Genomic DNA, 27,180 nt, shown 5'->3' with positions numbered 1-27,180 from the left:
AGGTCAACGTGACGTCCAAAACCTCTTGTCTGTTCCTGGTAACGAAGGTTGGTGCATCTCCCTTATTAAAACTATCAGGTTAGTACGCAAAATAAACTCTATTAGCGACTCTCTTCTTCACAGATCTCGGTGACTCTCGCAACAATCCCATATCTCCTTAAATATGCGTCCTAGAGCGAAAAGGACCTTAATTCGTGACCACCCCCAAAAAATTGAAAAATCCACCCAAAACCTAACAAAATTTAAATTTTTATATGAAAACTTCTTTTGCCCATATCTCCTTAAATATGCGTCCTAGAGCGAAAAGGACTTTAATTCGTGACCGCCCCCAAAAAATTTAAAAATCCACCCAAAACCTAAAAAAAATTTAAATTTTTATATGAAAAACTTCTTTTGCCCATATCTCCTTAAATATGCGTCCTAGAGCGAAAAGGAATTTAATTCTTGACCACCCCCAAAAGAATTGAAAAATCCACCCAAAACCTAAAAAAATTGAAATTTTTATATGAAAAACTTCTTTTGCCCATATCTCCTTAAATATGCGTCCTAGAGCGAAAAGGACTTTAATTCGTGACCACCCCCAAAAAATTGAAAAATCCACCCAAAACCTAGAAAAAAATGAAATTTTTATATGAAAAACTTCGTTTGCCCATATCTACTAAACTAAGCGTCCGAGAGCGAAAATGACTTTAATTCGTGACCACCCCCAAAAAATTGAAAAATCCACCCAAAACCTAAAAAAATTGAAATTTTTATATGGAAAACTTCTTTTGCCCATATCTCCTTAAATATGCGTCCTAGAGCGAAAAGACCTTTAATTCGTGACCACAAATCCTAAAAAATTTGAAATTTTTATATGAAAAACTTCGTTTGTCCATATCTCCTAACCTAAGCGTCCTATAGCGAAAAGGTCTTCAATTCGTGACCACCCCCAAAAAATTGAAAAATCCACCCAAAACCTACAAAATTTAAATTTTTATAAAGAAAATCCTTTGCCCATATCTCCTTAAATGTGCGTCCTAGAGCGAAAAGGACTTCAATTCGAGACCACCCTCAAAAACTTGAAAAATCCAACCTAAACCTAAAAAAATTGAAATTTTTATATTAAAAACTTATTTTTGCCATATCTTCGTAAACATTTCAGTTTTAATTATCAGTGAGCCTTCTTTACCCTCAATAAGTGAAATCGGTCTATATGAAGGCCTTACCAAATGGACCGATAAAACTAAATCATATACACTTTGTTATGGGTCTAAAATGCAGGTATATTTTCAATTTGTGGCAAATCGGATAAAAACTACAATTTCTAGAAACCATAGGAGTTAAATCGGGAGTTCGGTGTAATGGGGGTTATATCAAAACATGGAAGGATACACACAGTATTCAGCACATCTAATTTGTGTTCTAGAATCTAGACCCCAAATCGGAGGGCCGGTTTATAGGGGGGCTATACCAAAACCTGTACCGATACACAATATATTCATCACACCTCTTTTTGGTCCTGGAATACGTCAAGATTTCCGATTTGAGGCAAATTGGGTAAAAGTTACGGATTCTAGAAGCCCACGAAGTAAAATCGGAAGATCGGTCTATATAGGGGCTATATCAAAACATGGACCAATACTCCCCATTTTCGGCACACCTATTGATGGTCCTAGAATAGCTCTAGATTTGCAATTTCACGCAAATTGGGTAAAAACTACGGATTCTAGAAGCCCAAGAAATAAAATCCTGAGATCGGTCTATATCGGAGCTATACCAAAACATGGACCGATACCCCCCATTAACGACACACCAATTTTTGGTCTTCAAATACCTATAGATTTTCAATTTCAGGCAAATTGGACAAAAACTAAGGTTTTTATAAAACAAAAACTTGGACCGATATAGCCCATCTTCGAACTTGACCTGCCTGCAAACAAAAGACGAATCTGTGCCACATTTCAGGATGATAGCGCTATCATTGAAGGCTGTACAACATACAGACAGACGGACATACTTAGAAGGCTGTACAACAGACAGACAGACGGACATACTTAGATCGTCTAAGAATTTCTCCCTGATCATTATTATACAACCGTCACCATTCTATGGTGGTTGGTATAAAAACTGAAATTTGTATATGAGAAACTTCTTTTTCCTATATCTCCTAAACTAGAGCGAAAAGGATTTTAATTCGTGACCACCCCCAAAAAATTTAAAAATCCACACAAATCCTAAAAAATTGAAATTTTTATATGGAAAACTTCTTTTACCCATATCTCCTAAACTAAGCGTCCTAAAGCAAAAAGGAGTTTAATTCGTGACTACCCCCAAAAAATTGAAAAATCCACGCAAAACCTAAAAAAATTAAATTTTTATATGAAAAAACTTGGAAAGGATTTTAATTCGTGACCACCCCCAAAAAATTTGAAAATCCACCCAAAATCTAAAAAAATTAAATTTTTATATGAAAAACTACTTTTCCTCATATTTCGTAAATTAAGCGCCCTAAAGCGAAAAGGACTTTAATTCGTGACCACCCCCTAAAAATTGAAAAATTCACCCCAATTTTAAAAAAATTGAAATTTTTATATGAAAAACTTCGTTTGTCCATATCTCCTAAACCAAGCGTCCTAGAGAGAAAATGACTTTAGTTCGTGACTACCCCCAAAAATTAAAAAATCCACCCAAAACCTGAAAAAATTGAAATTTTTATGTGAAAAACATCTTTTGCCCATATCTCCTTAAATATGCGTCCTAGAGCGAAAAGGACTTTAATTCGTGACCACCCTCAAAAAATTGAAAAATCCGCCCAAAACCTAAAAAAATTGAAATTTTTATATAAAAAATTTCTTTTGGCCATATCTCCTTAAATATGCGTCCTAGAGCGAAAAGGAATTTAATTCGTGACCACTCCCAAAAAATTGAAAATCCATCCAACTGCTAAAAAAATTGAAATTTGTATATGAAAAACTTATTTTCCCATATCTCCTAAACTAAGCGTCCTAGAGCGAAAAGGACTTAAATTCGTGACCACCTCCAAAAAATTGAAAAATCCACCCAAAACGTAAAAAATTGAAATTTCTATATTAAAAACTTCTTTTGGCCATATCTCCGTAAATATGAGTTCTAGAGCGAAAAGGACTTTAATTCGTGACCACCCCCAAAAAAATTGAAAAATGTACCCAAATCCTAAAAAAGTTGAATTTGTTATATGAAAAACTTTTGCCCATATCTCCTTAAATATGCGTCCTAGAGTAAAAAGGACTTAAATTCGTGACCACCCCCAAAAAATTAAAAAATCCACCCAAAACCTAAAAAAAATTAAATTTTTATGAACATATCTCCTAAACTAAGCGTCCTAGAGCGAAAAGGACTTTAATGCGTGACCACCCTCAAAAAATTTAAAAATCCACCCAAAACCTACAAAAAAAGGAAATTTTTATATGAAAAACTTCTTTTGGCCATATCTCCGTAAATATGCGTTCTAGAGTGAAAAGGACTTTAATCCGTGACCACCCCCAAAAAATTGGAAAATGGACCCAAATCCTAAAAAAATTTAAACTTTTATATGAAAAACTTCTTTTGGCCATATCTCCTTAAATATGCGTCCTAGAAAGGAAAGGAACTTTAGTTCGTCACCACCCTCAAAAAATTTACAAATCCGACCAAATTAGGATGTCCAAATAACCGGTTTATCCGAAAATCCAATTTTTTAAAAACCAGTTTTCGGTTTTATAGTTTGCTCAAAACCGGTTAACCGGTTAAAACCGAAGTTATAAAAATTAGTGAAAATGTGTTTTAAATACTCATTTTATTAAAAAAAAATAAATAAATAAAAAAACATTGTAATAAATTTAACAATTTATAGAACATTGACATGAAAATTTAATGCCGTTAAGGTGCTCCTTTTGCACTGAAAATTCTCGTTGACTGATTGTAGATATTCGACTATAAGTTTTCTAAAAGAAATTTTTTATTTTCTGAAGACCGACATTTTAGACAAACAACATTGTCTTTACAAGCAAATGAAAAAGATTTGAGACAATGTCACAACGCTTCTAATAAATTCGGGTTAATTTGTGCTCAAACAAAGGACTTTACAACTAAGTGGAATGTCGTTTGACTTAGTGAGACTGTATTGTAAGTATCTTCGGAAAATGGATCAATCCCAGGACGGGTACAGAGTTAGTCCCTGATGTGTATGGACCAGTCACAGTTCTGGTCCAAGCGTAGGGAATGTACCGGCCAACATGGGATTGTCATTGGCTGCGAAAATTTACACTTTAGGACACGACTTAGACTCATCTCAGAGGACCCGTCCTGGAACAACGTGGTAGGACTACCCCATAGATAACTGCTCATAAAACAGTCTGGGACAAAATTTTAGTACCCTATTTCCATCCGTTTCGCACCAGAAAGGAATATAAACAAGTAAGGAAAGTCTAAAGTCGGGCGGGGCCGACTATATTATACCCTGCACCACTTTGTAGATCTAAATTTTCGATACCATATCACATCCGTCAAATGTGTTGGGGGCTATATATAAAAGTTTGTCCCAAATACAAACATTTAAATATCATTCGATCTGGAAAGAATTTGATAGACTTCTACAAAATCTATAGACTCAAAATTTAAGTCGGCTAATGCACTAAGGTGGAACACAATGTTAGTAAAAAAAATGGGAAACATTTAAATCTGAAGCAATTTTAAGGAAACTTCGCAAAAGTTTCTTTATGATTTATCGCTCGATATATATGTATTAGAAGTTTAGGAAAATTAGAGTCATTTTTACAACTTTTCGACTAGTCAGAGGCGATTTTACAAGGAAAATGTTGGTATTTTGACCATTTTTGTCGAAATCAGAAAAATATATATATATGGGAGCTATATCTAAATCTGAACCGATTTCAACCAAATTTAGCACGCATAGCAACAATGCTAGTTCTACTCCCTGTGCAAAATTTCAACTAAATAGGAGTTAACAGTTGGCGTTTGTGGTCATATGAGTGCAAATCGGGCGAAAGCTATTTATGGGAGATATATCTAAATCTGAACCGATTTCAACCAAATTTTGCACGCATAGCTACAATGCTAATTCTACTCCCTATGCAAAATTTCAACTAAATCGGAGAAAAAAATTTGCCTCTGTGGTCATATGAGTGTAAATAGGCCGAAAGCTATATATGGGAGCTATATCTAAATCTGAATCGATTTCAACCAAATTTGGCACGCATAGCTACAATGCTAATTCTACTTCCTGTGCAAAATTTCAATTAAATCGGAGTAAAAGATTGACCACTGTGGTCATATGAGTGTAAATCGGGCGAACGATATATATGGGAGCTATATCTAAATCTGAAGCGATTTCAATAAAATTTGGCACACTTGACTACACTACTAATTGTACTTCGAGTGCAAAATTTCAACCAAATTGGGGTAAAACTCTGGCTTCTGGGAACGTATTAGTCCATATCGGGCGAAAGATATATATGGGAGCTATATCTAAATCTGAACAGATTTCAATAAAATTTGGCACACTTGACTATAGTACTAATTGTTCTTCTTGTGCAAAATTTTAAGCAAATTAGGGTAAATCTCTGGCTTATGGCACCATATAAGTCCATATCGGGCGAAATATATATATGGGAGCTATATCTAAATATGAACCGATTTCTTCCAAACTCAATAGGGTTCTATTCTGAGCCAAAACAAATACTTTTATTAAATTTGAAGTCGGTTGGAGTAAAACTGCGACCTAGAATTTGATTACAAAAATGTGTTCACGGACAGACAGACAGACGGACATGGCTATATCGACTCAGGAGCCCACCCTGAGCATTTTTGCCAAATACACCATGTGTCTATCTCGTCTCCTTCTGGGTGTTGCAAACATATGCACTAACTTATAATACCCTGTTCCACAGTGTGGCGCATAACTCTGATAGTTGTATTGTGTGTATAGTGTGTAAAGTGTGTATACAAGTGAGTATAAAAATCAAGAAATTATATGACAATTAAAAATGTTGATAAACTGGAGCACTAGTACCAGTCCTGTAATGGCTCCATTAGTGGCAATTTGCACTAATTTCCCGTAGGGTAATCATTTGTTTCTCACCTTCAGTATATCTCTTCAAAAAATTTCACGTTTGGAAGAAATATATGAAAAAATAGATTTTTTCGTTGAAATATAGAAAACCGGTTAACCGATGGTCAAAGCCCGGTTTTCGCGGTTAACCGAAAATCCCATTTTTTTCCATTATACGGTTTCGGTTTGTGTAACTGAATCCGGTTAATCGGTTAACCGGTGTCGGTTTTGGGCTAGCCAAATCCTAAGAAATTGAAATTTTTATATGAAAATCTTCTTTTGGCCATATCTAATAAACTAAGCGTCCTCGAGCGAAAAGGACTTTAATTCGTGACCACCCCTCAAAAAATTGAAAAATCCGCCCAAATCCTAAAGAATTTAAATTTTTATATGAAAAGCTTCTTTTGGCCATATTTCCTAAACTAAGCGTCCTAGAACGAAAATGACTTTAAATCGTGACCACCCTCAAAAAATTGAAAAATACACCCAAAACTTAAAAAAAATTAAATTTTTATATGAAAAATTTCTTTTGGCCATATCTCTTTAAATATGGGTCCTAGAGCGAAAAAGACCACCTCAAAATTGAAAAATCCATCCAAATCCTAAAAAAAGACATTTTTGTATGAAAAGCTACTGTTGGCCATATCTGCTAAACTAAGCGTCCAGGAGCGAAGTGGACATTAATTCGTGATCACCCAAAAAAATAGAAAAAAACATTTTGGATTTTCTAGGGGAGGTCACGAACTAAGCTTCTTTTCGCTTTAGGACGCATAACATAGTTTGGGAGATATGAGCAAAATAAGTTTTTCATATTTTCGATTTTAAGGGGATGATCGCGAATTAAGTTCCTTCTTGGTAGAGATCGTGCCCTTGAGCTTGACAGTTTCAACACATATTAAAGAATTAACAAAAGGACAAAAATTTTTTAATCGACTTTGGCTTATATAAAAAGTTGGTCTGTCGATTTTAGGCGATTTTCAAATGCATCGAAAGTCGTCGGGAGACACCATGGTGCATGTCCGGCTTGTGTTCAAAGGGTCCTCGGTTCAATCCCAGTTTCGACCGAACCCCGAAAAGTTTTTTCAGCGGTGGATTATCTCAGTAATGCTGATGCCATATATACGACGTTCTTGTCAGTGAATAGTCTATGTTAAGTGAGCTTCAAATAACGGGTTATGCTTAACATAAGCTTGAGTCGATTTTTCGAAATTTAGTTTTTCGTTTCCGTCTATGAGAGGTTAATTTTAAAGTACTTAATGTATTTGAATAATTGTCGGCAACAGTATTAATATAGCAAACATCTTACACAATTGTCCTTTTTTGGGAGGTGTCCGGTTTTCGGAGTTTCCAAGTTTGATAGATATCTCTGTACCATTTTGAATATCAATATAAGCTATATATTTTTATGACTGTCTTTTTCATTTTCTTAAAATTCTTAATATCTTCTTATATAGTAGCTTTTTCACACATTATCAAACCATTGTTAAAATTAAAACCAATAAAGCCCTTGGTTTTCCATTTGGCTTAAAATGCCAGCGCACATGACCCATAATTCGTGATAATTATCCTTGAAAGCTGCAGAAGAGAAAAAGAACATTGAAACTATGTTGCTCCGCACATTACCGGCGCAATTTGTGGCAAGCATTAAATCATGGCATATTACCCCCCACATATTTCTCTGCTCCCTCCATTGCCTTAATATGCTCTTAATGGTTCTGTAATATTTATGTTCATGTTAATGTATCCAATTGTGGAAATAAGAAAAAAAAAAAAAAAGAAATTCACGCAATCCGGACAATCACAAGGGCAACCATTCGATTTATACGAATTATTGTCATTCTTTAGACGTTAGAAGCGAGTGCAGGGGTGGTTAACTTATGTCATTAATGTTCTAATTGAATTGTAATTAAATATGCGGGAAGCGCTGATTCACAACAAAAAAGAGAATTAATAAAATTATAATTTGCATCAAATCTATTTCGAAGTAATGTCCCCTGATTTGGTGCACTTGATACCAATACTCTCTTCCATTTGGATTCCTTCAATTGCTAGTGAAGCAATGTGGGTTTTTATTACTGGTCTGGTCTTACTGTCTCTTTCTCTCTCTATATATATAAAGGGTGGTTAAAATTTCAAGAGCCGATGTTGATTTTGAATAAAACACAAAATATTTAGAAAATTATTGTAATATTATTTTATTATGATATATTGGTATTACCCAATTATGTATGGAACAAAATATCGGCCAAATGGGCGCCGCGACCTCGGTGGCACACCTCCATCCGATGGTCCAAATTTTCGATGACGCTGAGGCATTATGCCTCTTCTATGCCGTTAATATGCCGAATTATCTCATCCTTTAGCTCTTGAATTGCTGCTGGCTTATCCACGTACACCTTTTCTTTCAAATAACCCCAAAGAAAAAAGTCCAACGGTGTCAAATCACATGAACTTGGCGGCCAATTGACATCGCCATTACGTGAGATAACACGGCCATTGAATTTGTTGAGCAAAAGAGCCATTGTTTCGTTCCATATCTTCCAATTCGGGCCATAAAAAGTTCGTTATCATCTCACGATAGCGAACACCATTCACAGTAACTGCCTGACCGGCCTCATTTTGGAAAAAATACGGCCCGATGATGCCGCCAGCCCATAAACCGCACCAAACAGTCACTCTTTGTGGGTGCATTGGTTTTTCGACAATCACTCTTGGATTCTCATTCGCTCAAATGCGGCAATTCTCTTTATTGACGAATCCACTGAGGTGAAAATGTGCCTCATCACTGAAGATGATTTTCTTCGACATCATAATAAGTCTTGATAACTTTAACACGTTGTTGGATTGTGTATCTCTCCATGGTTCAAATTGAGTAAGTCTGAAATAGAGAAATGTTAAATAAAATTCGGAAAAAACTTGGCGTTTAGGTGTGGTTCACATTCAACATCGGCCCTTACAATTTAACCACCCTTTATATATTTCGCTCCTTTTCGTCTGTTGACAGCTCAATTAGTAAATTTTTCATTATTAACGTGATCAAGGACTTATGTTAAATGAATGTACCTTTTCATTGGAGATTTCGGGAGAGGAATAATGAAGTGAAAGCGAAAATTGTGTCAGCAATTAAAAACGACAACACGTAAAATTCATATAAATCAAGTCACTTCTCTACAATAGAAGGAAAGCACATTTTAAATAACCATCATCTGACTTACAGAAGATGGAATGAAAACGTGTGAATAGGGAATTACATAACATCGCCTTTTATGTCATAAATGTATATGTGATTTAAATGCATGAGATCGCTTTCGAAATTCCTTTGGACTTAAAATAGAAAATTTGATTAAATTTAAAAGAAAGGTACTTAGTTTGGAAGGGCCGGATGTAATGTATGTGTGACAACGGATTTAAATATTTGAAATATTTCACAGAAGTGTTTATAAAAACTATGTCATACACTGTTAGAAAAATATGTTTTTCATATGTTCCGATATAAACAAAATATGTTTCGGGCACAATTTTCAAAACACAATATATTTAAGTGCGAACTAAACTAACACTAAATGTTTGGGATACATATGTTAATATGTTAGAATATATTATGTTTGGGGCATGAACATTTCATAAAAATTATATATGTGAATGTAAACATATACAAATTTACAAATTTCGAGTAAACATATATATGTTGTGATATTTTATTCAGAGAGCGACAGAGAGAGAGAGAGAGAGTATAGAGAAAGAAATAGAGATGGAAACCTGGAGGCTTGACGAAAGATATCAACATAACACATCGAGAGAATCAAAAGAGAGCAATTTCTGTGAAACCGCTTGTATGTTGTTTCGGAAAACTGTTTTATGATAAGACCAAAAATTTGTTATGTTTAAGTCTAAATATTATTTAATTTGAATATTAGAATGAGTATTCGGATTAAAAAGAATAGACATTTAAAACAAGTAAGGAAAGTCCAAAGTCGGACGGGGCCGACTATATTATACCCTGAACCACTTTGTAGATCTAAATTTTCGATACCATATCACATCCGTCAAATGTGTTGGGGGCTATATACACGCAGAGAAGAAACATGATTGTCACAATCATATTTGAAGAGCAAAATAATATGGTAGGAGCTATTTTTGCGGCGACCATGTAACATTTTAACCTGCAACCATCTTGGCTCAGTGAACATGGTTCTAAGAAAAATGTAATTGTCCTCATCTAAAATGTTATTATATTGATAAAAAGAATTTTGTTTGACAGAAAAGACAATGGTCACGATTTAAAATGTTATGGTATTCATTAAAAATGTTTTTCTCCTAGTTAAAAGAACATGGTCACAACCTAAAATGTTTTGATCTTTATGAAAAAAAATTTTTTCATCGTCGAAAAAAGGACGCCACTTGAGAAAAGAAAACACAAAATTAACTTTATTTGTTTGTTTTTATTTATTTATAAACTAATTCATTGTTTATTTCTATTTATAATGCCGTTCAAGCAAACATCATACATTTTTACACACTCTATTTAATTTCAATTTCAACAATAAGTAATTATTCCATATTTACATCGTGCCCATCAAATGTACAAACGCAGACATCATGTAACTGCAAATAAAAATAAATGATACCATATAGCAAAATGCAGAACAAAAAACAAGTACATTTTTTCAATTACACTTTCCTTTTTTGTGTTCACATAAAACCACGTGCCACTTCTGAATAAATAAATTAACACAAAACACAGTAAATCCGTATACTCCGTCCATACCAAGAAACTATCAACACACGACTGACGCGCAAAATGAAAATCGTGTGTACCTGCTCAATGATTTTATAAAATTCTTTTCGCTGCAAAATTTCAACTAAACCGGAGTTAAAAATTGGCCTCTGTGGTCATATGAGTCTAAATCGGACGAAAGCTATGTATGGGAGATATATCTAAATCTGAACCGATTCCAACCAAATTTGGCTCGCATATTTAGCTACAATGCTAATTCTAATCCCTGTGCAAAATTTTCTATAGAAATAAAATTTATATAGATTATTTTCAGCTCGAGTGGCAACCATGATTATAAACCGATGTGGACCAAAATTTTTTGATTGGAGATATATATAACTATATATAACTATAGACCCATAAGGACCAATTTTGGTATGGTTGTTAGCGGCCATATACTAACACCACGTTCCAAATATTAACCGGATCGGATGAATTTTGCTCCTGCAAGAGGCTCCGGAGGTCAAATCTGGAGAACGGTTTATATGGGCTATATATAATTATGGACCGATATGGACCAATTCTGGCACGGTTGTTAGAAACCATATACGAACACCACGTTCCACATTTGAACCGGATCGGATGAATTTTGCTCCTCCAAGAGGCTCCGAAGGTCAAATCTGGAAAACGGTATGGACCGATATGGATCATTTTTTGCATGGTCATTAGATACAATATACTTATACCATGTACCAAATTTCAGCAGGATCGGATGGAATTTGCTTCTCTTAGAGGCTCCGCAAGCCAAATCGGGCGATCGGTTTATATAAGAGCTATATATAATTATGGACCGATGTGGACGAATTTTGGCATGGTTGTTAGAGATCATATGCTGACACCATATATCAAATTTCAGCTGGATCGTATGAAATTTGCTTCTCTTAGAGTCCCCGCAAGCCAAATTTGGGGATCCGTTTATATGGGGGCTATACGTAAATGTGGACCGATATGGCCCATTTGCAATACCATCCGACCTACATCAATAACAACAACTTGTGCCAAGTTTCAAGTCGATAGCTTGTTTCTTTCGGAAGTTAGCGTGCTTTCAACAGACGGACGGACATGCTCAGATCGACTCAGAATTTTACCAAGACCCAGAATATATATATACTTTATGGGGTCTTAGAACAATATTTCGATGTGTTACAAACGGAATGTTAATATACCCCATCCTATGGTGTAGGGTATAAAGAAAGGTTTTCAAAAAAAAGTGTTAACAGCTACGAAGCGCAGTAGATTGTGTGTTGACTTACAAACTGTATGGTCCTCGGTTCGATTCTCCGTCCAGGCGAAAGGTAAAATTTAAAAAACATTATTTGTATTAAATACAAAAAAGGTGCCAAAAACTAAAAAATTTCATGGAAGTGAAATTTATTTGAGGGAATGAGCACAATCTTCTTTGGGGAAAATTCTTCCAAGCATATAATATTTTTGGGCTCAAAATGCTTCCAAACATATAATAAAGGGTGATACGGTCAAAATTTGGTCAAGGGAAAACGCGTGTAAATCGGTGAAATCGTTTATTTAAAAAATCAAATTAAATTTCTTTTTCAAGTTCAATTGGTATAAAATTCAGGAAAAATATTCAGTTAGGCTTTCGCTTTTCCAAATCCGAATTGCCGGGCCTCACGCTTGACACCTGCCATCAGATTTTGTACAGCCACCTTGTCCACCTTTTTCGCCGCAGAAAGCCAGTTTGCCTTGAACTGCTGCTCGTCCTTAGCAGTTTTTTTTGGTCTTCTTTAGGTTCCGCTTGACAATAGCCCAGTATTTCTCAATTGGGCGGAGCTCTTGTCCTTGGGAACCAACTGCACGTTGTTGGCGGCGTACCACTCCATGGCCTTTTTACCGTAATGGCAAGATGCCAAATCCGGCCAAAACAGTACGGAACAACCGTGTTTCTTCAGGAAAGGCAGCAGACGTTTATTCAAACACTCTTTCACGTAAATTTCTTGGTTGACAATCCCGGAAGCTATGGAAATGTTGTTTTCAAGCCACAGGTACAGATGGCTTGCCAAACCAGATATTTCTTTGCGAACTTTGACAGTTTTATGTGCTTGAAAATATCTGCTACCTTTCCCCTTTCTTTTGCCGTATAAAACTCCTTTGACGTAGGTTTCGTCGTCCATTACCACGCAGTCAAACTTCGTCATCATCGTCGTGTACAGCCTCCGGGATCGCACTTTGGCCGTCGTATTTTGTTTATCATCGCGATTTGGAGTCACTACCTTCTTGTAAGTCGATAGTCCGGCTCGTTTTGATACGCTGCTCTTCTAGCTTGAACGGAATTTTGACAACTGAAGAGTGAATTCCAAAATCAAACTAGGAGCAACATTCTACACACACACACCTTCAAAATGAGGGGTGTTCAGGTTTTTTAAATGCAAAATTGAAAGAAATACGTCAAGTTTATATTGACCAAATTTTGACCGTATCACCCTTTACAAAAAATGGTGTCAAAAACTAAAAAAATGCATGGAAGTGAAATTTATTTGAGGGAATGAGCACAATCTTCTTTGGGGAAAATTCTTCCAAGCATATAATATTTTTGGGCTCAAAATGCTTCCAAACATATAATATGTTCACATAAAACAAACATATTAATGTTTCGGCAGTCTCCAATAATATATGTGCTTCCTGAAAAATATGTTTGGAACATATGTTAGAGAAGCAATTTTTTTTTGAGGGTGTACAAAACTTAATACAGATATTTAACATAAATATTAATCGAATATGAAATATTAGGACATGCAATCTCCATTGATACGCATGTCATGTACGTCAACCTATTGCATTTTGCAGAAGTACGGTCATGAAAGGTATAAAAGAAAACTACACGCAAAGAAAAAACACGTTTGGAAACGTGTACCGAAAACGTTTTTCTTTTGTTAGAGTTTTTTGAATTACTTCGAAAATTATACACTTTTCTCACCAAAAAAATTCACTGTTCTTTTTTGGCTTTAGGTCTTTAATAAGGCACATTTTACAGTTCATACTAAAAACTTAATATAGTAGAATATAATATTTTTTTTCGGAATTTTCCAACCATATCTGGAATATATGTAAAAAAAAAACAAGTATATACGGCCGTAAGTTCGGCCAACAAATAATTACGAATCAATATGGACTTTTTGCACGGTACGTAGAGAGCCAGAATTGAAATATGGGGGTCGCTTATATGGGGCTATATACAATTATGAACTTGATATGGACCAATTTTTGCGTGATTGGAAATCGATTTATCTGAGGGATATATGTAACTATAGACCGATATGGACCTAGTTAGGCATGGTTGTTAACGACCATATACTAGCACAATGTACCAAATTTCAACTCACTCGGATGAAATTTGCTCCTCCAAGAGGCTCCAAAACCAAATCTCGGGATCGGTTTATATGGGGGCTATATATGATTAAGGACTTAAATGGACCACTTTTGGCATGGTTGTTAAATATCATATACTACCACCACGTATTAAATTTCAACCAGATCGGATGAATTTTGTTTCTCGAAAAGGCACCAGAGGTCAAGTCTGGGATGGGGGCTATATATAGTTATGGACTGATATGAATCAATTCCTGCATGGTTGTTGGATACCATATACTAACATCACGTACAAAATTTCAACCGAATCGGATAAATTTTGCTCTTCCAAGTGGCTCCGGAGGTCAAATCTGGGGATCGGTTTATATGGGGCCTATATATAATTATGGACCGATTTCGACCAATTTTTGCATGGGAGTTTGAGGCCATATATTAACACCACGTACCAAATTTCAACTGAATCAGATGAATTTTGGTCTTCCAAGAGGCTCCGGAGGTCAAATCTGGTGATCGGTTTATATGAGGGCTATATATAATTATGAACCGATGTGGACCAATTTTTGCATGGTTGTTAGGGACCATATACTAACACCATGTACCAAATTTCAACCGGATCGGATGAAATTTGCTTCTCTTAGAGGCCTCGCAAGCCAACTCGGGGGATCGGTTTATATGGGGGCTATATATAATTATGGACCGATGTGGACCAATTTTTGCATGGTAATTAGAGAACATATACCAACACTATGTACCAAATTTCAGCCGGATCGGATGACATTTGGTTCTCTTAGAGGCTTCGCAAGCCAAATCGGGGGATCGGTTTATATGGGGGCTATACGTAAAAGTGGACCGATGTGAACTAATTTTTGCATGGTTGTTAGAGACCGTATGCTTACACCATGTACCAAATTTCAGCCGGATCGGATGAAATTTGCTTCTCTTAGAGACCTCGCAAGCCAAATTTGGGGGTCCGTTTATATGGGGCTATACGTAAAAGTGGACCAATATGGCCCATACGGACGGACATGCTCAGATCGACTCAGAATTTCACCACGACCCAGAATATATATACTTTATGGGGTCTTAGAGCAATATTTCGATGTGTTACAAACGGAATGACAAAGTTAATATACCCCCCGTCCTATGGTGGAGGGTATAAAAAAACTGTGGTCGAAGCAGGGATCGAACCCACGACCCCTGGTATGCAAGTCGGACGTAGCGACCACTGCTCCACGGTGCCCAACTAAATGTATTTTTCTGTTAAATAAAGTTTGTTTAATCGGCTCGTGGGCGCCGCAAGCTATGCTATATAAATATAACTTATATGGGTAATTGTCTATTGGTGAAAATAACGGCTACATAGCTCTGGGGATAGTGTGTTGGCTTACAAATTGCATGGTCCGCGGTTCGATTCTCCGTCCAGGCGAAAGGTAAAAAAAATTAAAATTTATAAAATCGTATAATTTCTTCTACATTGTTTGTATTACAGAAAAAGGTGCTAAGAACTAAAAAACTTCGTGGAAGTGAGAAAGATGTAAGGGAAAATGCAATTAGCCAGTTCAGTTTAAATATAATCCTCATATCTGCAGGTGCCCAGATTTTACTAACTTAGCTTCCTGAAAACTTTGCCTTCAAGTCCTGAAGGCTCTTTTCTTACCAAATTCTTGTGAAATTCAACACGTACGTAAAGTTTGTTTGACTCTGAAAATGTTTCTTTAAAATCAAATATAGCACATTAGAGACAATCGTTGCAACACTCGTCATAATTGTATGTTCTTATAGATAATGCTTTATCTATATTTTTCTTTGGGTGTGTTCACTCTTCAGAGACTACACCATATGATTGTCTATTTATTGACTTATTAAACTTCTTGCATCGTTTCTTTTCTCTATGACATTTCGTCTTCAATATTTACAAAAGATAAGTTTTGTATTGTCCTGCCACATTCCTCACCTCATCCTTATAGTTACAATATAAACTGCTTCATTTCAGGTTAATATATTAACCATTTCTCTTAATTTTCGAATTACACACATCATACCCACTGCATTAGAAAGGGAATTTTTACGTGACATTCTCCATCCACCTTTCGTTGTCCAAGGAATAATACAATTTCTTTTTACCAAGCTTCCGAACTAAGTTTTGACAGAAACAATTGATGAATATTTATCAAAATCTTACTTCCAAAAAGGGGTTTAAAATTTGCACTTCCTCTGTGTTTTCAACACTAATTCAAATAATACCAAACAACTTTAAACCATTCTCTTGGAGTCCAATTTTGAATGCAAGGCAGCCAACAATTTCAACAACTTGTACAATAAAGAACCACATATAATATATAAGGATAAAATGCAAACTCAGCTGCAATCAATTCTATGCAATCGACGATGATTATTAGGGGGTTACCGTCTATTATTTTGTTGAGCGAACTGATTGTTGAAATATACAATTTGTGATATTTTCACAATGTTCGCTGAACTAAGTAGTTTTAGTATTTTTTGGTATTTGTTTGTTGCACAGCAAAGAATTTCCCAATGGAAATTTTTTTTGGTATCACATTGTTTACGCAAAGCTAAATTAATTCCTATAAATTTATTAAATCATTTAATTGATTATAGTTGTTGTTTAAAGATGGGTTATAGGGGGTTGGTGACGACAACTGTTGAAGTGAGAGGGAAGTGGGTACCAATTCCTGAAGTAGATTGAAGACTGTATAACAGATTGTCGTGGAGGCACCAGGAGGATTACGGTACATCAGTATGTGTAATAAATCCTCAGTGGATGAGAAAATATAACGGCAATATTAGTAACGCAGAGATAGGTTTCCAAAAGTCACGTAATTGCCCCCAGTGCTCCAAGAACTTCGAAGAAGATTAGATTTTTCACAATCGGGCAAAGAAGAAGACCATCCCTGAACATTTCTAGCAAATGGACCAACCATTTCTTCAAGTTTCGAGGCCTTTGCCTTTGCCTTTATTAATTTCATAACATCCTCTAAGTCCTTCGTAAATTTCAAGTAAACCGGAGAAGTTATGTTTCTTCACTGTACTTAAAAAAATCGGGCAAACTCGCGACCCCTAACCTTCCCTGAAAATTTCAAACAAATCGAAGAAATATTATCCAATTTTTCAAAACATCGACCAGGTATCAAAATATGAAGTACCCTATATTAAATCCCAGTAAAAAATTGAAAGTTGTTCCACAAACACTTCCTTTAAAGCACGTCCCGGAATCCCCCATCAATGTTTTCCACTTCCGATGCAGTCCTTTTGGACAAGTCTTAGAAAGTACGGCATTAGGCCGTTTTAAGTGAAAATTTAAATTACCCAAAATATAAGTAATTAAATTACCCAAAAAAATAGAAAAATAGGTAAAAAATGGAAAAATAGAACGTTGAAACGTTTTCTTTTCAATGGTTCTATTAACAAAGTTCCTTAATGTAATTTGTCCATATAGCTTGAATAATAATTAATTGTAAATTAAGATATAATGCATTTGGACGTTAATCGCCTGTTTCAGTACCAGGTTAACATGAAAAATAGAAATGAAAACAAGTATATACGGCCGTAAGTTCGGCCAGGCCGAATCTTATGTACCCTCCACCATGGATTGCGTAGAAACTTCTACGAAAGACTGTCATCCAAAATCGAATTACTTGGGTTGTGGTATCTTAAAACTTCTTAACATCGTTTTCTAAATTGTGAGTTAGTCCATACGTGGTATATATTAGACAAAAAAGTTATGTATAGTTAAGTCTACAAATAATTACGAATCGATATGGACTTTTTGCACGGTACGTAGAGATCCAGAATTGAAATATGGGGGTCGCTTATATGGGGGCTATATACAATTATGAACTTGATATGGACCAAGTTTTGTGTGATTGGGGATCGATTTATCTGAGGGCCATATATAACTATAGACCGATATGGACCTAGTTAGGCATGGTTGTTAACGACCATATACTAGCACAATGTACCAAATTTCAACTCAATCGGATGAAATATGCTCCTCCAAGAGACTCCAAAACCAAATCTTGTAATCGGTTTATATGGGGCTATATATGAATTTGGACTAATATGGACCAAATTTCAAGCAGATCGGATGAATTTTGCTTCTTCAAAAGGCACCGGAGGTCAAATCTGGGGATCAGTTTATATGGGAGCTATATATAATTATGGACTGATAGGAACAAATTCCTGCATGGTTGTTGGATACCATGTACTAACATCACGTACCAAATTTCAACCGACTGGGAAGAATTTTGCTCTTCCAAGGGGCTCTGGAGGTCAAATCTGGGGATCGGTTTATATGGGGCCTATATATAATTATGGACCGATACCGATCAATTTTTGCATGGGAGTTTGAAGCCATATATTAACACCATGTACCAAATTTCAACTGAATCAGATGAATTTTGGTCTTCCAAGAGGCTCCAGAGGTCAAATCTGGTGATCGGTTTATATGGGGGCTATATATAATTATGGACCGATATGGACCAATTTGTGCATGGTTGTTAGAGACCATATACTTACACCATGTACCAAATTTCAGCCGGATCGGATGAAATTTGCTTCTCTTAGAGGCCTCGCAAGCCAAATCGGGGGATCGGTTTATATGGGGGCTATATATAATTATGGACCGATGTGGACCAATTTTTGCATGGTTGTTAGAGATCATATACTAACACCATGTACCAAATTTCAGCCGGATCGGATGAAATTTGCTTCTTTTAGAGGCCTCGCAAGCCAAATTTGAGGGTCCGTTTATATGGGGGCTATACGTAAAAGTGGACCGATATGGCCCATTTGCAATACCATCCGACCTACATCAATAACAACTACTTGTGCCAAGTTTCAAGTCGATAGCTTGTTTCGTTCGGAAGTTAGCGTGATTTCAACAGACGGACGGACGGACGGACGGATATGCTCAGATCGACTCAGAATTTCACCACGACCCAGAATATATATACTTTATGGGGTCTTAGAGCAATATTTCGATGTGTTACAAACGGAATGACAAAGTTAATATACCCCCCATCCTATGGTGGAGGGTATAAAAAAGTATATTCGGCCGTAAGTTCGTCCAAGCCGAATCATATGTACCCTCCACCATGGATTGCGTAGAAACTTCTACGAAAGACTGTCATCCACATTCGAATTAATTGTGTTGAGGTATCTTAAAACTTCTTAACATCGTTTTCTAAATTATTAGTTAGTCCATACGTGGTATATATTAGAAAAAAAAGGTATGTATAGGTAAGACTACAAATTACGAATCGATATGGACTTTTGCACGGTACGTAGAGAGCCAGAATTGAAATATGGGGGTCACTTATATGGGGGCTATATACAATTATGAACTTGATATGGACCAATTTTTGTGTGATTGGGGATCGATTTTTCTGAGGGCTATATATAACTATAGTCCGATATGGACCTAGTTAGGCATGGTTGTTAACGGCCATATACTAGCACAATGTACCAAATTTCAACTGACTCGGATGAAATTTGCTCGTCCAAGAGGCTCCAAAACCAAATCTCGGGATCGGTTTATATGGGGGCTATATATGATTAAGGACTTAAATGGACCACTTTTGGCATGGTTGTTAAATATCATATACTACCACCACGTATTAAATTTCAACCAGATCGGATGAATTTTGTTTCTCGAAAAGGCACCAGAGGTCAAGTCTGGGATGGGGGCTATATATAGTTATGGACTGATATGAATCAATTCCTGCATGGTTGTTGGATACCATATACTAACATCACGTACAAAATTTCAACCGAATCGGATAAATTTTGCTCTTCCAAGTGGCTCCGGAGGTCAAATCTGGGGATCGGTTTATATGGGGCCTATATATAATTATGGACCGATTTCGACCAATTTTTGCATGGGTGTTTGAGGCCATATATTAGCACCACGTACCAAATTTCAACTGAATCAGACGAATTTTGGTCTTTCAAGAGGCTCCGGAGTTCAAAACTGGTGATCGGTTTATATGGGGACTATATATAAATATGGACCGATGCGGACCAATTTTTGCACGGTTGTTAGAGACCATATATTAACACCATGTACCAAATTTCAGCCGGATCGGATGAAATTTGCTTCTCTTAGAGTCTCCGCAAGCCAAATCGGGGGATCGGTTTATATGGGGGCTATATATAATTATAAACCGATGTGAACCACTTTTTGCATAGTTTTTAGAGACCATATACCAACACCATGTACCAAATTTCAGCCGGATCGGATGAAATTTGCTTCTCTTAGAGGTTCCGCAAGCCAAATCGGGGGTCTATATGGGGACTATATATAATTATGAACGGATGTGGACCAATTTTTGCATGGTTGTTAGAGATCATATACCAACACCATGTACCAAATTTCAGGCAGATCGGATGAAATTAGCTTCTCTTAGAGGCTTCGCAAGCCAAATAGGGGAATCGGTTTATATGGGGGCTATATATGATTATGGACCGATGTGGACCACTTTTTGTACGGTTGTTAAAGACCATATACCAACACCATGTACCATGTACCAAATTTCAGCCGGATCGGATGAAATTTGCTTCTCTTAGAGGATCGGCAAACCAAATTTGGGGGTCCGTTTATATGGGGCTATACGTAGAAGTGGATGGATATGGCTCATTTGCAATACCATCCGACCTACATCAATATATATACTTTATGGGGTCTTACGTTAGGTTAGGTTAGGTTAGGTTAGGTGGCAGCCCGATGTATCAGGCTCCTTAGACTATTCAGTCCATTGTGATACCACATTGGTGAACTTCTCCCTTATCACTGGGTGCTGCCCGATTCCATGTTAAGCTCAATGACAAGGGATCTCCTTTTTATAGCCGAGTCCGAACGGCGTTCCACATTGCAGTGAAACCACTTAGAGAAGCTTTGAAACCCTCAGAAATGTCACCAGCATTACTGAGGTGGGATAATCCACCGCTGAAAAACTTTTTGGTGTTCGGTCGAAGCAGGAATCGAACCCACGACCTTGTGTATGCAAGGCGGGCATGCTAACCATTGCACCACGGTGGCTCCCAATGGGGTCTTAGAGCAATATTTCGATGTGTTACAAACGGAATGACAAAGTTAATATACCCCCATCCTATGGTGGAGGGTATAAAAAGATGAGGTACCCTATTAGCACCACATAATCACACTCTACGTTCCCTGAAAATTTTAAGTGATACAGTTTCCGAGCTTACCCGGAATATGTAAATAAAAAAATCAAAAAAAAAAACAACAACTTTATACGACCGTAAGTTCGGCCAGGTCGAATCTTATGTACCCTCTACCATGGATTTGGTAGAAACTTCTAATCCACAATCGAATTACTTGAGTTGTGGTAGCACTTGTTTATACTGAAAAATGGTCCGATATCGCCCATTCGCCCAACATCAATAACAATTAGTCGTGCCAAGTTTCAAGTCGATAACCTGTTTCGTTTGGAAGTTAGTATGAATTCAACAGACGGACGGACGGGACGGACATGGCTAGTTCGAATCAGAATATCACCATGACCCACAAAATAAATATTTTATGGGGTATTAGACCAATATTTCTGTCTTAGCCCAATATTTATACCCTCCATCATCCTATAACAGAAATAACGCAGCTTTTAAATATATAGATAGACAGAAGATAAATTGTTTAGCAATGTATTTCTGAAATATATTAAATGTTATATGGGGTTGCTTTCCACAACATGAAATTTGTGTTCTATGTGCTGCTAGACACCGGTTAGTTTTGAAGGCACATAGTCAAAACAGGAATGAACTTCGAATAACACAATAAACTCTTTGTTAAAGCATTTGATTCATATTAGAGGTGTGCACGTGACACGAAATTGTCGTGACTCACAGAAATTTTCGTGACTCATGCTGATGGTAACGGCGTGAGTGTGCGTGATTAACAAACCAAATGTCGTGCGTGAGTCACGAAAATAATTTCTTCTTGAGTGTGCGTGAGTAACGAATTTCGGAAAAATACGCTCATGCACTAAACAAAATATTAACGGTATATTAAACATTACGCAGCTAAAATTTAGGATGTGCAATTTACAAATATTAACGACAAATTTCTTTAATATTATGAAATTTTAATTAAAATAAGGTTTATAGTGGATGCTTCAACAAATTTTTTTTTATTAAATTTAGGACAATAGTTTTAGAAATTTGCGTTCCTCCGTTAAAGTCGTATGTCTATGAACTAAGGCAAATTTTCCAAGGGAAAGGGAACCCATTTTTGATTTAAAGAAGTCGTCTTTAAATTAATTTAAATATTGAATATTTAGATTTAAGATAAAACTGCTTCAAATATAGGATTTATTTTGAAGATTTAGCATCTTTGGTTTAAATTTTATTGTCGGAATTAAGAAAACATTTTTTACTTTTAAGTAATCTTTTTTTCGATTTTTAAACTGGCATTTGTTTGTACGTGAATAGCTTGAACATTTAATAAATGAGATCTGTATCCTAATTTTAATTTTATTTATCAAAGATTTAAACCCAGATAGGTCGCTAAAAATGTCTTTATTTTAAAGAAGATGGCTTTGTCATCGATGTTAAGGCATGACCGGGTAACCGTTTTTTTGTAGCTGTTTTTCGAAAACTTCCTTCAAATGATGTTTTGTGGTGGTGAAACTTGAGAGACAATAGAAAATTTGTTGTCTACACTCCGGGATACTGAAAGTTTTAGCAGAACTTTATTTGCAATCCTTGGAGGAGAAAACATAAGAATTTTGGGACACATACTTATTATACAAACTCAGTTGTCGCGGTTAAACGAAAATGCGAATTTTATCTGGTTTCGGTTGGTGTAATTGAATCCGGTTAACCGGTGTCGGTTTGAATGTCAGCTGTGTATTATTATTGGCCGATATGGGCAAATTTTTGCATGGTAGTTAGAGCGCATATATTCACACCATGTACTGAATTTCAACCGGATGAGATTCAATTGGCTCCTTCAAGTGTCTCAGGATGGAGCCACCGTGGTGCAATGGTTCGTTCAAACTTAGTTTCGTCTAGAGGTGTGCGCGTGGCTGAAATTTCATTCACACTCACGCATATATATATATATATATATATATATATATATATATATATATATATATATATATATATATATATATATATATATATATATATATATATATATATATATATATATATATATATATATATATATATATATATATATATATATATATATATATATATATATATATATATATATATATATATTCTCGTGACACGCGTGAATCACGTGAGTCAAAATCCAAAGCATTTCTCGTGAATGTGCGTGAATAAAATTTCTGCAAAATCACGCTCACGAAAAAAATAAAAATTTAATTCATACTCGTATGTTAACTGAAATTAATTTAGCTCTCGAACTATATTCTATTTTTGAATTTTGTTACCTTTGCTGATTTCCGTTTGGAAAATGTCGTGAGTCTCGTGAATTTGTCGTGAATCTCGTGAATTGTCGTGAATCGTGCATGAGCGTAAGTCTTTAAAAGTAGTTCGTGCCTGAGTACTGGTTTTCATTTCGTGAGTGTGCGTGGGTGGGATTGGCTACTACACGCATCGTGCGTGAGCGTGCGTGAATAAACATTTTGCTTCGTGAAAGTGCGTGAGTGTGAATGAAATTTCAGCCACGAGCACACCTCTAGACGAAACTAAGTTTGAACGAACCATTGCACCACGGTGGCTCCATCCTGAGACACTTGAAGGAGCCAATTGAATCTCATCCGGTTGAAATTCAGTACATGGTGTGAATATATGCGCTCTAACTACCATGCAAAAATTTGCCCACACGCAAAAAAATAATTCTTTACTCCCAAATGAAATTTTAGACAAACAAAGTTCGTTTCTCATTTGCTTATCGCTGTAAGGAAGTGTATTTGGAAGAAAAGTATATACTTTTTGTGATAAACGTTTATTCTTTTCCAGGATGTAAAAACAATTTCATAAAGACTAGCTCAAAAAAAAAAAACATTATTTTCTTGCTAATTGCATTGTCCCTCACATCTTTCTCACATCCACGAGGATTTTTAGTTCTTAACACCTTTTCCTGCAATACCAACAATGTAGAAGAAATTATACGATTTTATAAATTTTTAAAATTTTTTTTACCTTTCGCCTGGACGGAGAATCGAACCGCGGACCATGCACATTGTAAGCCAACACACTAACCACTGAGCTATGTACCTGTTATGGTCATCAATAGATAAATATCCATATAAGTTATATTTATGTAGCATAGCTTGCGGCGCCCACGAACCGAATAAACAAAGTTTATTTAACAGAAACAAACATTTAGTTTGGCACCGTGGAGCAGTGGTAGCTACGTCCGACTCTCATGCCAAGGGTCGTGGGTTCGATCCCTGCTTCGACCAAAGTTTTTTTTTGCTTTTGTTTTTTTTTACATATATTCCAGATATATTCGGAAGATTCCGAAAAAATGTTCAACATTACATTGTACTATATTAAATTTTGAACTGTAAAATGTGTCTTATTAAAGACCTAAACTCAGAAAAGAACCGTGTTTGATATAAACGAAATGGACTGTGTTGTTGTTTCAAAAATAACTTTTTTGATTGAAAAAATACAAATTTTGTAACAAACGAATTTTTTTGGTGATAAAAGTTTAAAATTTTCGAAGCAATTCAAAAAACTCTAACAAAAGAAAAACGTTTTCGGTACACGTTTTCCAAACGTTTTTTTTCTTTGCGTGCATATCGGCCAATAATAATACACAGCTGACATTCAAACCGACACCGGTTAACCGGATTCAATTACACCAACCGAAACCAGATAAAATTCGCATTTTCGTTTAACCGCGACAACTGAGTTTGTATAATAAGTATGTGTCCCAAAATTCTTATGTTTTCTCCTCCAAGGATTGCAAATAAAGTTCTGCTAAAACTTTCAGTATCCCGGAGTGTAGACAACAAATTTTCTATTGTCTCTCAAGTTTCACCACCACAAAACATCATTTGAAGGAAGTTTTCGAAAAACAGCTACAAAAAAAAACGGTTACCCGGTCATGCCTTAACATCGATGACAAAGCCATCTTCTTTAAAATAAAGACATTTTTAGCGACCTATCTGGGTTTAAATCTTTGATAAATAAAATTAAAATTAGGATACAGATCTCATTTATTAAATGTTCAAGCTATTCACGTACAAACAAATGCCAGTTTAAAAATCGAAAAAACGATTACTTAAAAGTAAAAAATGTTTTCTTAATTCCGACAATAAAATTTAAACCAAAGATGCTAAATCTTCAAAATAAATCCTATATTTGAAGCAGTTTTATCTTAAATCTAAATATTCAATATTTAAATTAATTTAAGGACGACTTCTTTAAATCAAAAATGGGTTCCCTTTCCCTTGGAAAATTTGCCTTAGTTCATAGACATACGACTTTAACGGAGGAACGCAAATTTCTAAAACTATTGTCCTAAATTTAATAAAAAAAATTTGTTGAAGCAACCACTATAAACCTTATTTTAATTAAAATTTCATAATATTAAAGAAATTTGTCGTTAATATTTGTAAATTGCGCATCCTAAATTTTAGCTGCGTTATGTTTAATATGCCGTAAATATTTTTTTTAGTGCATGAGCGTATTTTTCCGAAATTCGTTACTCACGCACACTCAAGAAGAAATTATTTTCGTGACTCACGCACGACATTTGGTTTGTTAATCACGCACACTCACGCCGTTACCATCAGCATGAGTCACGAAAATTTCTGTGAGTCACGACAATTTCGTGTCACGTGCACACCTCTAATATGAATCAAATGCTTTAACAAAGAGTTTATTGTGTTATTCGAAGTTCATTCCTGTTTTGACTATGTGCCTTCAAAACTAACCGGTGTCTAGCAGCACATAGAACACAAATTTCATGTTGTGGAAAGCAACCCCATATAACATTTAATATATTTCAGAAATACATTGCTAAACAATTTATCTTCTGTCTATCTATATATTTAAAAGCTGCGTTATTTCTGTTATAGGATGATGGAGGGTATAAATATTGGGCTAAGACCGAAATATTGGTCTAATACCCCATAAAATATTTATTTTGTGGGTCATGGTGATATTCTGATTCGAACTAGCCATGTCCGTCCCGTCCGTCCGTCTGTTGAATTCATACTAACTTCCAAACGAAACAGGTTATCGACTTGAAACTTGGCACGACTAATTGTTATTGATGTTGGGCGAATGGGCGATATCGGACAATTTTTCAGTATAAACAAGTGCTACCACAACTCAAGTAATTCGATTGTGGATTAGAAGTTTCTACCAAATCCATGGTAGAGGGTACATCAGATTCGACCTGGCCGAACTTACGGTCGTATAAAGTTGTTGTTTTTTTTTGATTTTTTTATTTACATATTCCGGGTAAGCTCGGAAACTGTATCACTTAAAATTTTCAGGGAACGTAGAGTGTGATTATGTGGTGCTAATAGGGTACCTCATCTTTTTATACCCTCCACCATAGGATGGGGGTATATTAACTTTGTCATTCCGTTTGTAACACATCGAAATATTGCTCTAAGACCCCATTGGGAGCCACCGTGGTGCAATGGTTAGCATGCCCGCCTTGCATACACAAGGTCGTGGGTTCGATTCCTGCTTCGACCGAACACCAAAATGTTTTTCAGCGGTGGATTATCCCACCTCAGTAATGCTGGTGACATTTCTGAGGGTTGCAAAGCTTCTCTAAGTGGTTTCACTGCAATGTGGAACGCCGTTCGGACTCGGCTATAAAAAGGAGGTCCCTTGTCATTGAGCTTAACATGGAATCGGGCAGCACCCAGTGATATGGGAGAAGTTCACCAATGTGGTATCACAATGGACTGAATAGTCTAAGGAGCCTGATACATCGGGCTGCCACCTAACCTAACCTAACCTAACGTAAGACCCCATAAAGTATATATATTGATGTAGGTCGGATGGTATTGCAAATGAGCCATAT

Source organism: Haematobia irritans, unplaced genomic scaffold (genome assembly GCF_050003625.1).
Source record: "Haematobia irritans isolate KBUSLIRL unplaced genomic scaffold, ASM5000362v1 scaffold_175, whole genome shotgun sequence".
Taxonomy (NCBI): domain Eukaryota; kingdom Metazoa; phylum Arthropoda; class Insecta; order Diptera; family Muscidae; genus Haematobia; species Haematobia irritans.
Note: the sequence above shows the minus strand (reverse complement) of the source record.